The sequence below is a fragment of the Eucyclogobius newberryi genome, unplaced genomic scaffold (assembly GCF_026437365.1).
Source record: "Eucyclogobius newberryi isolate DKJ021-1_F unplaced genomic scaffold, fEucNew1.0.hap1 SCAF_2, whole genome shotgun sequence".
Classification (NCBI taxonomy): Eukaryota; Metazoa; Chordata; class Actinopteri; order Gobiiformes; family Gobiidae; genus Eucyclogobius; species Eucyclogobius newberryi.
In genome coordinates, this window is record NW_027315834.1 from 48097344 (window position 1) to 48112988 (window position 15645).

General features: G+C 37.1%; 1 protein-coding gene across 2 annotated transcripts in view; it reads right to left on the reverse strand.

The window, feature by feature from the left end:
* LOC140367015 (serine/threonine-protein phosphatase 6 regulatory subunit 2-like) overlaps positions 1-6624 on the reverse strand; it is a 38621-nt gene extending 31997 nt beyond the window's left edge. Inside the window, exon 1 of one of the 2 annotated variants that reach the window (XM_072453303.1) lies at positions 6264-6624. The gene's annotated coding sequence lies outside the window, so the exon portion shown is untranslated. The remainder of the gene's footprint in view (positions 1-6263) is intronic. The other variant, XM_072453304.1, reaches the window with a different exon arrangement.
* Positions 6625-15645: the final 9021 nt, after the last annotated feature.

Here is a 15645-nt window from a genome sequence, read left to right on the forward strand (position 1 = left end):
GACTGACCACAAGGTCTGACCACAAGGTGAGACTGACCACAAGGTGAGTCTGACCACAAGGTGAGTCTGACCACAAGGTCTGACCACAAGGTGAGACTGACCACAAGGTCTGACCACAAGGTGAGACTGACCACAAGGTCTGACCACAAGGTGAGTCTGACCACAAGGTGAGACTGACCACAAGGTGAGTCTGACCACAAGGTCTGACCACAAGGTGAGACTGACCACAAGGTGAGTCTGACCACAAGGTGAGACTGACCACAAGGTGAGACTGACCACAAGGTGAGTCTGACCACAAGGTGAGTCTGACCACAAGGTGAGACTGACCACAAGGTCTGACCACAAGGTGAGTCTGACCACAAGGTGAGTCTGACCACAAGGTGAGTCTGACCACAAGGTCTGACCACAAGGTGAGACTGACCACAAGGTCTGACCACAAGGTGAGTCTGACCACAAGGTGAGACTGACCACAAGGTGAGACTGACCACAAGGTCTGACCACAAGGACTGACCACAAGGTGAGTCTGACCACAAGGTGAGTCTGACCACAAGGTATGACCACAAGGTGAGACTGACCACAAGGTCTGACCACAAGGTGAGTCTGACCACAAGGTATGACCACAAGGTGAGACTGACCACAAGGTCTGACCACAAGGTGAGTCTGACCACAAGGTGAGACTGACCACAAGGTGAGTCTGACCACAAGGTGAGACTGACCACAAGGTCTGACCACAAGGTGAGACTGACCACAAGGTGAGACTGACCACAAGGTGAGACTGACCACAAGGTCTGACCACAAGGTGAGTCTGACCACAAGATGAGTCTGACCACAAGGTGAGTCTGACCACAAGGTGAGACTGACCACAAGGTCTGACCACAAGGTGAGTCTGACCACAAGGTGAGACTGACCACAAGGTGAGTCTGACCACAAGGTGAGACTGACCACAAGGTGAGACTGACCACAAGGTCTGACCACAAGGTGAGTCTGACCACAAGATGAGTCTGACCACAAGGTGAGTCTGACCACAAGGTGAGACTGACCACAAGGTCTGACCACAAGGTGAGTCTGACCACAAGATGAGTCTGACCACAAGGTGAGACTGACCACAAGGTGAGTCTGACCACAAGGTGAGACTGACCACAAGGTGAGTCTGACCACAAGGTGATAGCATTAGATAAAGACGTTAAATGAACTGAAGTGTTAAAGTCATTTCAGAGACAAAACATTTAATCCTGATTCAAGTTTAACTAATTAAAACTGTAGCTCTTTGTGCTCCAGGGAGAAGGAAGTCCTGTCCTGAGGCCCACAGAGAGGAGGAGGAAGAGGGAGAGACGGAGGAGGAAGAGGAGTGGGAGGAAGAGGAGGAGGAAGAGGGAGAGACGGAGGAGGAAGAGGAGTGGGAGGAAGAGGAGGAGGAAGAGGGGGAGACGGAGGAGGAAGAGGAGTGGGAGGAGGGGGAGACGGAGGAGGAAGAGGAGTGGGAGGAAGAGGAGGAGGAAGAGGGGGAGACGGAGGAGGAAGAGGAGTGGGAGGAAGAGGAGGAGGAAGAGGGGGAGACGGAGGAGGAAGAGGAGTGGGAGGAAGAGGAGGAGGAAGAGGGGGAGACGGAGGAGGAAGAGGAGTGGGAGGAAGAGGAGGAGGAAGAGGGGGAGACGGAGGAGGAAGAGGGAAGAAATGTGATCGGCCGTAACCTTGGCATAAAACACAAATCAACTGACTGAGCTCAGATTTCTGTTTACTTCAACAGCAACACGCCACGGCACCCAAAGGAGACCCAAAGGCGGACAGCACCCAAAGGAGACCCAAAGGAGGACAGCACCCAAAGGAGGACAGCACCCAAAGGAGACCCAGAGGAGGACAGCACCCAATGGAGACCCAGAGGAGGACAGCACCCAAAGGAGACTCAAAGGAGGACAGCACCCAAAGGAGACCCAGAGGAGGACAGCACCCAATGGAGACCCAGAGGAGGACAGCACCCAATGGAGACCCAGAGGAGGACAGCACCCAAAGGAGACCCAGAGGAGGACAGCACCCAAAGGAGACCCAGAGGAGGACACCAGGAGGACAGCACCCAAAGGAGACCCAGAGGAGGACACCAGGAGGACAGCACCCAAAGGAGACCCAGAGGAGGACACCGCCCAAAGGAGATCCAGAGGAGGACACCAGGGTGACAGCACCCAAAGGAGACCCAGAGGAGGACACCAAAGTGACAGCACCCAAAGAAGACCCAGAGGAGGACACCAGGGTGACAGCACCCAAAGGAGACCCAGAGGAGGACACCAAAGTGACAGCACCCAAAGGAGACCCAGAGGAGGACACCAAAGTGACAGCACCCAAAGAAGACCCAGAGGAGGACACCAGGGTGACAGCACCCAAAGGAGACCCAGAGGAGGACACCAAAGTGACAGCACCCAAAGAAGACCCAGAGGAGGACACCAGGGTGACAGCACCCAAAGGAGACCCAGAGGAGGACACCAAAGTGACAGCACCCAAAGGAGACCCAGAGGAGGACACCAGGGTGACAGCACCCAAAGGAGACCCAGAGGAGGACACCAGGGTGACAGCACCCAAAAGAGACCCGGAGGACAGCACCCAAAGGAGAAGACAAGAACTATAGCACTACACAACCATGAAAATTAAAGGCTGGAGTATGAAATGCGGTTGCAAGTGTGAAAATAACAAATAATATCACAGACGCTCCGGAGTATAAGTATATTATTAATATTATTATTATCTGATTTTTATCTTTATTTTGTATTTTTTATTATCTATTTTATTTTATTTTATTTCCCCCCCTCCATTTCCTATTAAGACAGGAGAGGAGTTTTGTTAATAAGAGTTTTTTGTTTTGTTCATAAGAGTTCTATTAAGAGTGTGTTTTTGAAACTTCTATAATCTGTCTTTTCCTCCTGTTTCTACTGCAGTGCAACAACGAAATTTCCCCTTGTGTGGATATTAAAGGATTATCTTATCTTAAGTATAAATATATAAGATAAGATAAGAGATAAGATATTCCTTTATTGTCCCACATGGGGAAATTTCATTGGTGCAACGCAGGTAGATACAGAGGTAGATACAGAAGAACAGATCACTTATAGGAAGTCTGAAAAACACTTTCAGTAGAAGATCTCCTATAGATAAATAAAAACTCCCATAGACAAATAAATAAAGTACAAATATAAGTATAAGTCGCACCCGGGCCACGCTATCACCATGACAACGGGGAAAAAACTAAATGAGCTGCTGTTAAAAGAGACCGATCTCTCAGACAGCGGTTTGTGCGACCGCGATACGAGTGGAATAAAGTTACGCAGTTTAAAAACGACGTAACGCACGGCTCCTCCCACGGCTCCTCCCACTGATTCTCTGACAATAAAACACTTTCCATGTCTCGTTTTCACCTGAACCGATGCTTCCACGACAGATCTGGATTTTACTTTATTACGTGCAAAAGAGAAACAGGGTAAACAAAGCGGTTTTATTTTATCTTTAGTTTTTCTTTTTCACGTTTCAGTGAAAATCAGATCCAGCTCCTCGTAATGTGATGAGCTCATGGTTTTCCTCATGCTTTCTGGTCAGGCCTGTTTTTCTATTGTTTTTAGATGTCGGACACAGTTGCCAAGTCGACTTCGTACTTTCTTTATTTGACAGTCGCGGGTTGAGGTTTTCTTTCTTTTTTTTGTGTGCATTTTGTTGTCATAAAAGGGGTCGTGTTTCACAATAATTGACCCTACAAGGACTGAAATACTGTAACAGTGAAATGACATTTTAAAGAGCTGCTCTTAATGTTAATCGTGCTCTTTAAAGATGTGAATAGCACTTGTTCAGCAGTGACAATCTGTTTTTATAATCGCTTGTGTCTCTTATTTTTGTTTAGTTAATTCTATTTTTTATCGATGCCCCATTTTATTTCATCTTTTGCCATTATTATTATGATTATTATTGTTTCCTGTTGCACTTTAAAAGTGAAGCAAGTTACTACTTTGTGAATTTTGCAATAAACCTAAAAACAATAAACCTTTTTTCTGACCGTGTGTGACCTCTTGGTGTTGATGCCGTTAACATTGTGCAATACCAGCATTTGGACATGTGCAATACCAGCGTTTGGACATGTGCAATACCAGCGTTTGGACATGTGCAATACCAGCGCTTGGACATGTGCAATACCAGCGTTTGGACATGTGCAATACCAGCGTTTGGACATGTGCAATACCAGCGTTTGGACATGTATAATACCAGTGTAATACCAGTGTTTGGACATGTGCAATACCAGTGTTTGGACATGTGCAATACCAGTGTTTGGACATGTGCAATACCAGTGTTTGGACATGTGCAATACCAGTGTTTGGACATGTGCAATACCAGTGTTTGGACATGTGCAATACCAGCGTTTGGACATGTGCAATACCAGCGTTTGGACATGTGCAATACCAGCGTTTGGACATGTATAATACCAGTGTAATACCAGTGTTTGGACATGTGCAATACCAGTGTTTGGACATGTGCAATACCAGTGTTTGGACATGTGCAATACCAGTGTTTGGACATGTGCAATACCAGTGTTTGGACATGTGCAATACCAGTGTTTGGACATGTGCAATACCAGCGTTTGGACATGTGCAATACCAGCGTTTGGACATGTGCAATACCAGCGTTTGGACATGTATAATACCAGTGTAATACCAGTGTTTGGACATGTGCAATACCAGTGTTTGGACATGTGCAATACCAGTGTTTGGACATGTGCAATACCAGCGTTTGGACATGTGCAATACCAGCGTTTGGACATGTGCAATACCAGCGTTTGGACATGTATAATACCAGTGTAATACCAGTGTTTGGACATGTGCAATACCAGTGTTTGGACATGTGCAATACCAGTGTTTGGACATGTGCAATACCAGTGTTTGGACATGTGCAATACCAGTGTTTGGACATGTGCAATACCAGCGTTTGGACATGTGCAATACCAGCGTTTGGACATGTGCAATACCAGCGTTTGGACATGTATAATACCAGTGTAATACCAGTGTTTGGACATGTGCAATACCAGTGTTTGGACATGTGCAATACCAGCGTTTGGACTTTTTTTTTTTTTTTCTTTATTGACATTGCACATTCTCACTGAACACAACTGAGTCGTTAAAAAGTGAGACAATGTATTATTTTTAAACTAGGGCTGCGACTAACGATTATTTTGATTGTCGATTAATCTATTCTTTCGATTAATCGATTAGTAATTTAGAAAGCGAACGGCCCATGAATGAGATGTGGACTAAACTGGATCAAGATGAAGATGAAGAGTTATTTTTCACTGCATTGTAGGAGTCATAAAGCTCTTCTCTCTGCTCAGGGCGTCATTTGGAGTTACTAAATTAGCTAACGATTAGCTCGATAAGCGATTAACTTTAACGAACCTGACGAGGCCGAACAGAGAAAACGCTCTCAGGTGACTTCATAATAAAGCTAAGTGAGAGGAGGCCAAAGGGTTTGAATCTTAATCTAGAGAATACTAGAATACTTGTTTCATATCTTATTCTTTGATACAAAATTCCATTCATCTTTCTTATTTTGGATGAGCTCAGTCTCTGTTTACAACGTAGAAAGTAATAAACGTAAAGAAAAACAATGTCTAAACTTATGACTACTCCTACTACTACTACTACAAATTATACTACTACTTCTACAACAACTACTGCTACTACTTCTACAACAACAACTGCTACTGCTACTGCTACTACGAGTACATAAGCCGGACAAACATGTTATTTTTTGAATTTCTGCTTTATTTCTTTTTACTTGTGCCTTTCACTCTCTGGTCGTTGATTGTGTTTGACTGCGAAATGTGTTTAAAAAAAAATAACCCGCAAATGCAGATGTATAAAGAAAGCCTACATTTACACAGACGTCCAGACTTCACTGTGCCATAGAAGTGCATCAGGAGCTAGTCTGATGCATTGGCACTTTTCCTCGTCCTTTTCTCGCACTTCTCTTTAATCTCGACGCGTTCCTCGGGCTCGTGATCGATCAAGTCGCATCGTAATTAAGCACTCGACAGTTTAATTAGCGCAACAGTGCACAGTTCCCATTTTCCTCCTGATTAGCCCGATGCTAATATCCCAGCGGTGGAACGGGTAGCGACGTGGTGTAGCCAACTTGCCCAGCTCTACCAACTTGTGTGCAACTTTGGCGATGTCGGTTTGCACTTTATTTCACTCCCGCGCGCGCTAAAACTCACCCGGACACAAGGTCACTGGACTTACCTTTGGTCTGGAGCCCTCTCGTTAGCCCTTTGGTGGTTTTTGACTGTTGTTGGCAGAGTTTTTCCGTCTGGCAGCAAGCTAATAAGTCACTAGCTCCGTTGCTAAGTGCTAGCGCGCTAACGCTAGCCCGAAGTGTTTTGTTTTGAATGTCTGCGGCGGCTCACAAAGCGCACAAACACTGCCTTTGGTCACGAGCAGCTGCGTGACAGTGACACCGGTGCGACGGCTTCACACGGCGCCGTGAGCGGCTCCGACTCACGCGGAAACTAAGTGACGCGCGGGGCTAAGGTAGCACGAAAAGAAGCAGCAAAACTCAGTCATATTTTTCAGATCAAAATGGCGACATGGCTGGAGCATATCTGTGCAGCGGGAGCGCGCACTGCACAGTCCTGCGGGCGCGCGCGTGGACTTCAGGTGCACTTTAGAGTTTGATCAGACTCTAATGTAAAGACACTTTAGAGTTATAATGTAAAGAAGACACTTTAGAGTTTGATCAGACTCTAATGTAAAGACACTTTAGAGTTATAATGTAAAGAAGACACTTTAGAGTTTGATCAGACTCTAATGTAAAGACACTTTAGAGTTATAATGTAAAGAAGACACTTTAGAGTTTGATCAGACTCTAATGTAAAGACACTTTAGAGTTATAATGTAAAGAAGACACTTTAGAGTTTGATCAGACTCTAATGTAAAGACACTTTAGAGTTTGATCAGACTCTAATGTAAAGACACTTTAGAGTTATAATGTAAAGAAGACACTTTAGAGTTTGATCAGACTCTAATGTAAAGACACTTTAGAGTTATAATGTAAAGAAGACACTTTAGAGTTTGATCAGACTCTAATGTAAAGACACTTTAGAGTTATAATGTAAAGAAGACACTTTAGAGTTTGATCAGACTCTAATGTAAAGACACTTTAGAGTTATAAGGTAAAGAAGACACTTTAGAGTTTGATCAGACTCTAATGTAAAGACACTTTAGAGTTATAATGTAAAGAAGACACTTTAGAGTTTGATCAGACTCTAATGTAAAGACACTTTAGAGTTATAATGTAAAGAAGACACTTTAGAGTTTGATCAGACTCTAATGTAAAGAAGGCACTTTAGAGTTTGATCAGACTCTAATGTAAAGACACTTTAGAGTTTGATCAGACTCTAATGTAAAGACACTTTAGAGTTATAATGTAAAGACACTTTAGAGTTTGATCAGACTAATGTAAAGACACTTTAGAGTTTGATCAGACTCTAATGTAAAGACACTTTAGAGTTATAATGTAAAGAAGACACTTTAGAGTTTGAGCAGACTCTAATGTAAAGACACTTTAGAGTTATAATGTAAAGAAGGCACTTTAGAGTTTCATCAGACTCTAATGTAAAGACACTTTAGAGTTTGATCAGACTCTAATGTAAAGACACTTTAGAGTTTGATCAGACTCTAAAGTGTCTTTACATTAGAGTTTGATCAGACTCTAATGTAAAGACACTTTAGAGTTATAATGTAAAGAAGACACTTTAGAGTTTGATCAGACTCTAATGTAAAGACACTTTAGAGTTATAATGTAAAGACACTTTAGCGTTATAATGTAAAGAATACACTTTAGAGTTTGATCAGAATCTAATGTAAAGACACTTTAGAGTTATAATGTAGAGACACTTTAGAGTTATAATGTAAAGATACTTTAGAGTTTGATCAGACTAATATGTAAAGACACTTTAGAGTTTGATCAGACTCTAATGTAAAGACACTTTAGAGTTATAATGTAAAGAAGACACTTTAGAGTTTGATCAGACTAATGTAAAGACACTTTAGAGTTATAATGTAAAGACACTTTAGAGTTATAATGTAAAGAAGACACTTTAGAGTTTGATCAGACTCTAATGTAAAGACACTTTAGAGTTATAATGTAAAGAAGACACTTTAGAGTTATAATGTAAAGACACTTTAGAGTTTGATCAGACTAATGGAAAGACAGTTTAGAGTTTGATCAGGGACTCTAATGTAAAGACACTTTAGAGTTTGATCAGACTCTAATGTAAAGACACTTTAGAGTTTGTTCAGACTCTAATGTAAAGACACTTTAGAGTTATAATGTAAAGAAGACACTTTAGAGTTTGATCAGACTCTAATGTAAAGACACTTTAGAGTTTGATCAGACTCTAATGTAAAGACACTTTAGAGTTATAATGTAAAGAAGACATTTTAGAGTTTGATCAGACTCTAATGTAAAGACACTTTAGAGTTATAATGTAAAGAAGACATTTTAGAGTTTGATCAGACTCTAATGTAAAGACACTTTAGAGTTTGATCGGACTAATGTAAAGACACTTTAGAGTTATAATGTAAAGACACTTTAGAGTTATAATGTAAAGAAGACACTTTAGAGTTTGATCAGACTCTAATGTAAAGACACTTTAGAGTTATAATGTAAAGAAGACACTTTAGAGTTTGAACAGACTAATGTAAAGACACTTTAGAGTTTGATCAGACTCTAATGTAAAGACACTTTAGAGTTATAATGTAAAGACACTTTAGAGTTTGATCAGGGACTCTAATGTAAAGACACTTTAGAGTTTGTTCAGACTCTAATGTAAAGACACTTTAGAGTTTGATCAGACTCTAATGTAAAGACACTTTAGAGTTATAATGTAAAGAAGACACTTTAGAGTTTGTTCAGACTCTAATGTAAAGACACTTTAGAGTTTGATCAGACTCTAACGTAAAGACACTTTAGAGTTATAATGTAAAGAAGACACTTTAGAGTTTGATCAGACTCTAATGTAAAGACACTTTAGAGTTATAATGTAAAGAAGACACTTTAGAGTTTGATCAGACTCTAATGTAAAGACACTTTAGAGTTTGATCAGACTCTAATGTAAAGACACTTTAGAGTTTGATCAGACTCTAATGTAAAGACACTTTAGAGTTATAATGTAAAGACACTTTAGAGTTTGAGCAGACTACTGTAAAGACACTTTAGAGTTTGATCAGACTCTAATGTAAAGACACTTTAGAGTTTGATCAGACTCTAATGTAAAGACAATTTAGAGTTATAATGTAAAGAAGACACTTTAGAGTTATAATGTAGAGACACTTTAGAGTTATAATGTAAAGATACTTTAGAGTTTGATCAGACTAATGTAAAGACACTTTAGAGTTTGATCAGACTCTAATGTAAAGACACTTTAGAGTTTGATCAGACTCTAATGTAAAGACACTTTAGAGTTATAATGTAAAGACACTTTAGAGTTTGATCAGACTAATGTAAAGACACTTTAGAGTTATAATGTAAAGAAGACACTTTAGAGTTTGAGCAGACTCTAATGTAAAGACACTTTAGAGTTATAATGTAAAGAAGGCACTTTAGAGTTTGATCAGACTCTAATGTAAAGACACTTTAGAGTTTGATCAGACTCTAATGTAAAGACACTTTAGAGTTATAATGTAAAGACACTTTAGAGTTTGAGCAGACTACTGTAAAGACACTTTAGAGTTTGATCAGACTCTAATGTAAAGACACTTTAGAGTTTGATCAGACTCTAATGTAAAGACAATTTAGAGTTATAATGTAAAGAAGACACTTTAGAGTTATAATGTAGAGACACTTTAGAGTTATAATGTAAAGATACTTTAGAGTTTGATCAGACTAATGTAAAGACACTTTAGAGTTTGATCAGACTCTAATGTAAAGACACTTTAGAGTTATAATGTAAAGACACTTTAGAGTTTGATCAGACTAATGTAAAGACACTTTAGAGTTATAATGTAAAGAAGACACTTTAGAGTTTGAGCAGACTCTAATGTAAAGACACTTTAGAGTTATAATGTAAAGAAGGCACTTTAGAGTTTGATCAGACTCTAATGTAAAGACACTTTAGAGTTTGATCAGACTCTAATGTAAAGACACTTTAGAGTTATAATGTAAAGACACTTTAGAGTTTGATCAGACTAATGTAAAGACACTTTAGAGTTATAATGTAAAGAAGACACTTTAGAGTTTGAGCAGACTCTAATGTAAAGACACTTTAGAGTTATAATGTAAAGAAGGCACTTTAGAGTTTCATCAGACTCTAATGTAAAGACACTTTAGAGTTTGATCAGACTCTAATGTAAAGACACTTTAGAGTTTGATCAGACTCTAAAGTGTCTTTACATTAGAGTTTGATCAGACTCTAATGTAAAGACACTTTAGAGTTATAATGTAAAGAAGACACTTTAGAGTTTGATCAGACTCTAATGTAAAGACACTTTAGAGTTATAATGTAAAGACACTTTAGCGTTATAATGTAAAGAATACACTTTAGAGTTTGATCAGAATCTAATGTAAAGACACTTTAGAGTTATAATGTAGAGACACTTTAGAGTTATAATGTAAAGATACTTTAGAGTTTGATCAGACTAATATGTAAAGACACTTTAGAGTTTGATCAGACTCTAATGTAAAGACACTTTAGAGTTATAATGTAAAGAAGACACTTTAGAGTTTGATCAGACTAATGTAAAGACACTTTAGAGTTATAATGTAAAGACACTTTAGAGTTATAATGTAAAGAAGACACTTTAGAGTTTGATCAGACTCTAATGTAAAGACACTTTAGAGTTATAATGTAAAGAAGACACTTTAGAGTTATAATGTAAAGACACTTTAGAGTTTGATCAGACTAATGGAAAGACAGTTTAGAGTTTGATCAGGGACTCTAATGTAAAGACACTTTAGAGTTTGATCAGACTCTAATGTAAAGACACTTTAGAGTTTGTTCAGACTCTAATGTAAAGACACTTTAGAGTTATAATGTAAAGAAGACACTTTAGAGTTTGATCAGACTCTAATGTAAAGACACTTTAGAGTTTGATCAGAATCTAATGTAAAGACACTTTAGAGTTATAATGTAAAGAAGACACTTTAGAGTTTGAGCAGACTCTAATGTAAAGACACTTTAGAGTTATAATGTAAAGAAGGCACTTTAGAGTTTGATCAGACTCTAATGTAAAGACACTTTAGAGTTTGATCAGACTCTAATGTAAAGACACTTTAGAGTTATAATGTAAAGAATACACTTTAGAGTTTGATCAGACTCTAATGTAAAGACACTTTAGAGTTCGATCAGACTAATGTAAAGACACTTTAGAGTTTGATCAGACTCTAAAGTGTCTTTACATTAGAGTTTGATCAGACTCTAATGTAAAGACACTTTAGAGTTATAATGTAAAGAAGACACTTTAGAGTTTGATCAGACTCTAATGTAAAGACACTTTAGAGTTATAATGTAAAGACACTTTAGAGTTATAATGTAAAGAATACACTTTAGAGTTTGATCAGACTCTAATGTAAAGACACTTTAGAGTTTGATCAGAATCTACTGTAAAGACACTTTAGAGTTATAATGTAAAGAAGGCACTTTAGAGTTTGATCAGACTCTAATGTAAAGACACTTTAGAGTTTGATCAGACTCTAATGTAAAGACACTTTAGAGTTATAATGTAAAGAAGACACTTTAGAGTTTGATCAGACTCTAATGTAAAGATACTTTAGAGTTTGATCAGACTCTAATGTAAAGACACTATAGAGTTTGATCAGACTCTAATGTAAAGACACTTTAGAGTTTGATCAGACTCTAATGTAAAGACACTTTAGAGTTATAATGTAAAGAAGACACTTTAGAGTTATAATGTAAAGACACTTTAGAGTTTGATCAGACTAATGGAAAGACAGTTTAGAGTTTGATCAGGGACTCTAATGTAAAGACACTTTAGAGTTTGATCAGACTCTAATGTAAAGACACTTTAGAGTTTGTTCAGACTCTAATGTAAAGACACTTTAGAGTTATAATGTAAAGAAGACACTTTAGAGTTTGATCAGACTCTAATGTAAAGACACTTTAGAGTTTGATCAGAATCTAATGTAAAGACACTTTAGAGTTATAATGTAAAGAAGACACTTTAGAGTTTGAGCAGACTCTAATGTAAAGACACTTTAGAGTTATAATGTAAAGAAGGCACTTTAGAGTTTGATCAGACTCTAATGTAAAGACACTTTAGAGTTTGATCAGACTCTAATGTAAAGACACTTTAGAGTTATAATGTAAAGAATACACTTTAGAGTTTGATCAGACTCTAATGTAAAGACACTTTAGAGTTCGATCAGACTAATGTAAAGACACTTTAGAGTTTGATCAGACTCTAATGTAAAGACACTTTAGAGTTATAATGTAAAGAAGACACTTTAGAGTTTGATCAGACTCTAATGTAAAGACACTTTAGAGTTATAATGTAAAGACACTTTAGAGTTATAATGTAAAGAATACACTTTAGAGTTTGATCAGACTCTAATGTAAAGACACTTTAGAGTTTGATCAGAATCTAATGTAAAGACACTTTAGAGTTATAATGTAAAGAAGACACTTTAGAGTTTGAGCAGACTCTAATGTAAAGACACTTTAGAGTTATAATGTAAAGAAGGCACTTTAGAGTTTGATCAGACTCTAATGTAAAGACACTTTAGAGTTTGATCAGACTCTAATGTAAAGACACTTTAGATTTATAATGTAAAGAAGACACTTTAGAGTTTGATCAGACTCTAATGTAAAGATACTTTAGAGTTTGATCAGACTCTAATGTAAAGACACTATAGAGTTTGATCAGACTCTAATGTAAAGACACTTTAGAGTTATAATGTAAAGAAGACACTTTAGAGTTTGATCAGACTCTAATGTAAAGACACTTTAGAGTTATAATGTAAAGACACTTTAGAGTTATAATGTAAAGAAGACACTTTAGAGTTTGATCAGACTCTAATGTAAAGACACTTTAGAGTTATAATGTAAAGAAGACACTTTAGAGTTTGATCAGACTCTAATGTAAAGACACTTTAGAGTTATAATGTAAAGAAGACACTTTAGAGTTTGTTCAGACTCTAATGTAAAGACACTTTAAAGTTTGATCAGACTCTAATATAAAGACACTTTAGAGTTATAATGTAAAGACACTTTAGAGTTATAATGTAAAGACACTTTAGAGTTTTTTTCAGACTAATGTAAAGACTATTTAGAGTTATAATGTAAAGACCCTTTAGAGTTTGATCAGACTCTAATGTAGAGACACTTTAGAGTTTGATCAGACTCTAATGTAAAGACACTTTAGAGTTTGATCAGACTCTAATGTAGAGACACTTTAGAGTTATAATGTAAAGAAGACACTTTAGAGTTTGATCAGACTCTAATGTAAAGACACTTTAGAGTTTGATCAGACACTTTAGAGTTTGATCAGAATCTAATGTAAAGACACTTTAGAGTTATAATGTAAAGAAGACACTTTGGAGTTTGATCAGACTCTAATGTAAAGACACTTTAGAGTTTGATCAGACTCTAATGTAAAGAAACTTTAGAGTTTGATCAGACTAATGTAAAGACACTTTAGAGTTTGATCAGACTCTAATGTAAAGACACTTTAGACTTATAATGTAAAGAAGACACTTTAGAGTTTAATCAGACTCTAATGTAGAGTTTGTTCAGACTCTAATGTAAAGACACTTTAGAGTTTGATCAGAATCTAATGTAAAGACACTTTAGAGTTATAATGTAAAGAAGACACTTTAGAGTTTGATCAGACTCTAATGTAAAGACACTTTAGAGTTATATCAGACTAATGTAAAGACACTTTAGAGTTATAATGTAAAGACACTTTAGAGTTTGATCAGACTCTAATGTAAAGACACGTTAGAGTTTGATCAGACTCTAATGTAAAGACACTATAGAGTTTGATCAGACTAATGTAAAGACACTATAGAGTTTGATCAGACTCTAATGTAAAGACACTTTAGAGTTATAATGTAAAGAAGACACTTTAGAGTTTGATCAGACTCTAATGTAAAGACACTTTAGAGTTATAATGTAAAGTAGACACTTTAGAGTTTGATCAGACTCTAATGTAAAGACACTTTAGAGTTATAATGTAAAGAAGACACTTTAGAGTTTGATCAGACTCTAATGTAAAGACACTTTAGAGTTTGATCAGACTCTAATGTAAAGACACTTTAGAGTTATAATGTAAAGACACTTTAGAGTTTGATCAGACTAATGTAAAGACACTTTAGAGTTTCATCAGACTCTAATGTAAAGACACTTTAGAGTTTGATCAGACTCTAATGTAAAGACACTTTAGAGTTTGATCAGACTCTAATGTAAAGACACTTTAGAGTTATAATGTAAAGACACTTTAGAGTTTGATCAGACTAATGTAAAGACACTTTAGAGTTTGATCAGACTCTAATGTAAAGACACTTTAGAGTTATAATGTAAAGACACTTTAGAGTTTGATCAGACTCTAATGTAGAGTTTGTTCAGACTCTAATGTAAAGACACTTTAGAGTTTGATCAGAATCTAATGTAAAGACACTTTAGAGTTATAATGTAAAGAAGACACTTTAGAGTTTGAACAGACTAATGTAAAGACACTTTAGAGTTTGATCAGACTCTAATGTAAAGACACTTTAGAGTTATAATGTAAAGACACTTTAGAGTTTGATCAGACTAATGTAAAGACACTTTAGAGTTTGATCAGGGACTCTAATGTAAAGACACTTTAGAGTTTGTTCAGACTCTAATGTAAAGACACTTTAGAGTGTGTTCAGACTCTAATGTAAAGACACTTTAGAGTTTGTTCAGACTCTAATGTAAAGACACTTTAGAGTTATAATGTAAAGAAGACACTTTAGAGTTTGATCAGACTCTAATGTAAAGACACTTTAGAGTTTGATCAGAATCTAATGTAAAGACACTTTAGAGTTATAATGTAAAGAAGACACTTTAGAGTTTGATCAGACTCTAATGTAAAGACACTTTAGAGTTTGATCAGACTCTAATGTAAAGACACTTTAGAGTTATAATGTAAAGAAGACACTTTAGAGTTTGATCAGACTCTAATGTAAAGACACTTTAGAGTTTGATCAGACTCTAATGTAAAGACACTTTAGAGTTATAATGTAAAGACACTTTAGAGTTTGATCAGGGACTCTAATGTAAAGACACTTTAGAGTTTGATCAGACTCTAATATAAAGACACTTTAGAGTTATAATGTAAAGACACTTAAGAGTTTGATCAGACTCTAATGTAAAGACACTTTAGAGTTATAATGTAAAGACACTTTAGAGTTTTTTTCAGACTAATGTAAAGACTATTTAGAGTTATAATGTAAAGACCCTTTAGAGTTTGATCAGACTCTAATGTAGAGAAACTTTAGAGTTTGATCAGACTCTAATGTAGAGACACTTTAGAGTTTGATCAGAGTCTCTAATGTAGAGACACTTTAGAGTTATAATGTAAAGAAGACACTTTAGAGTTTGATCAGACTCTAATGTAAAGACACGTTAGAGTTTGATCAGACTCT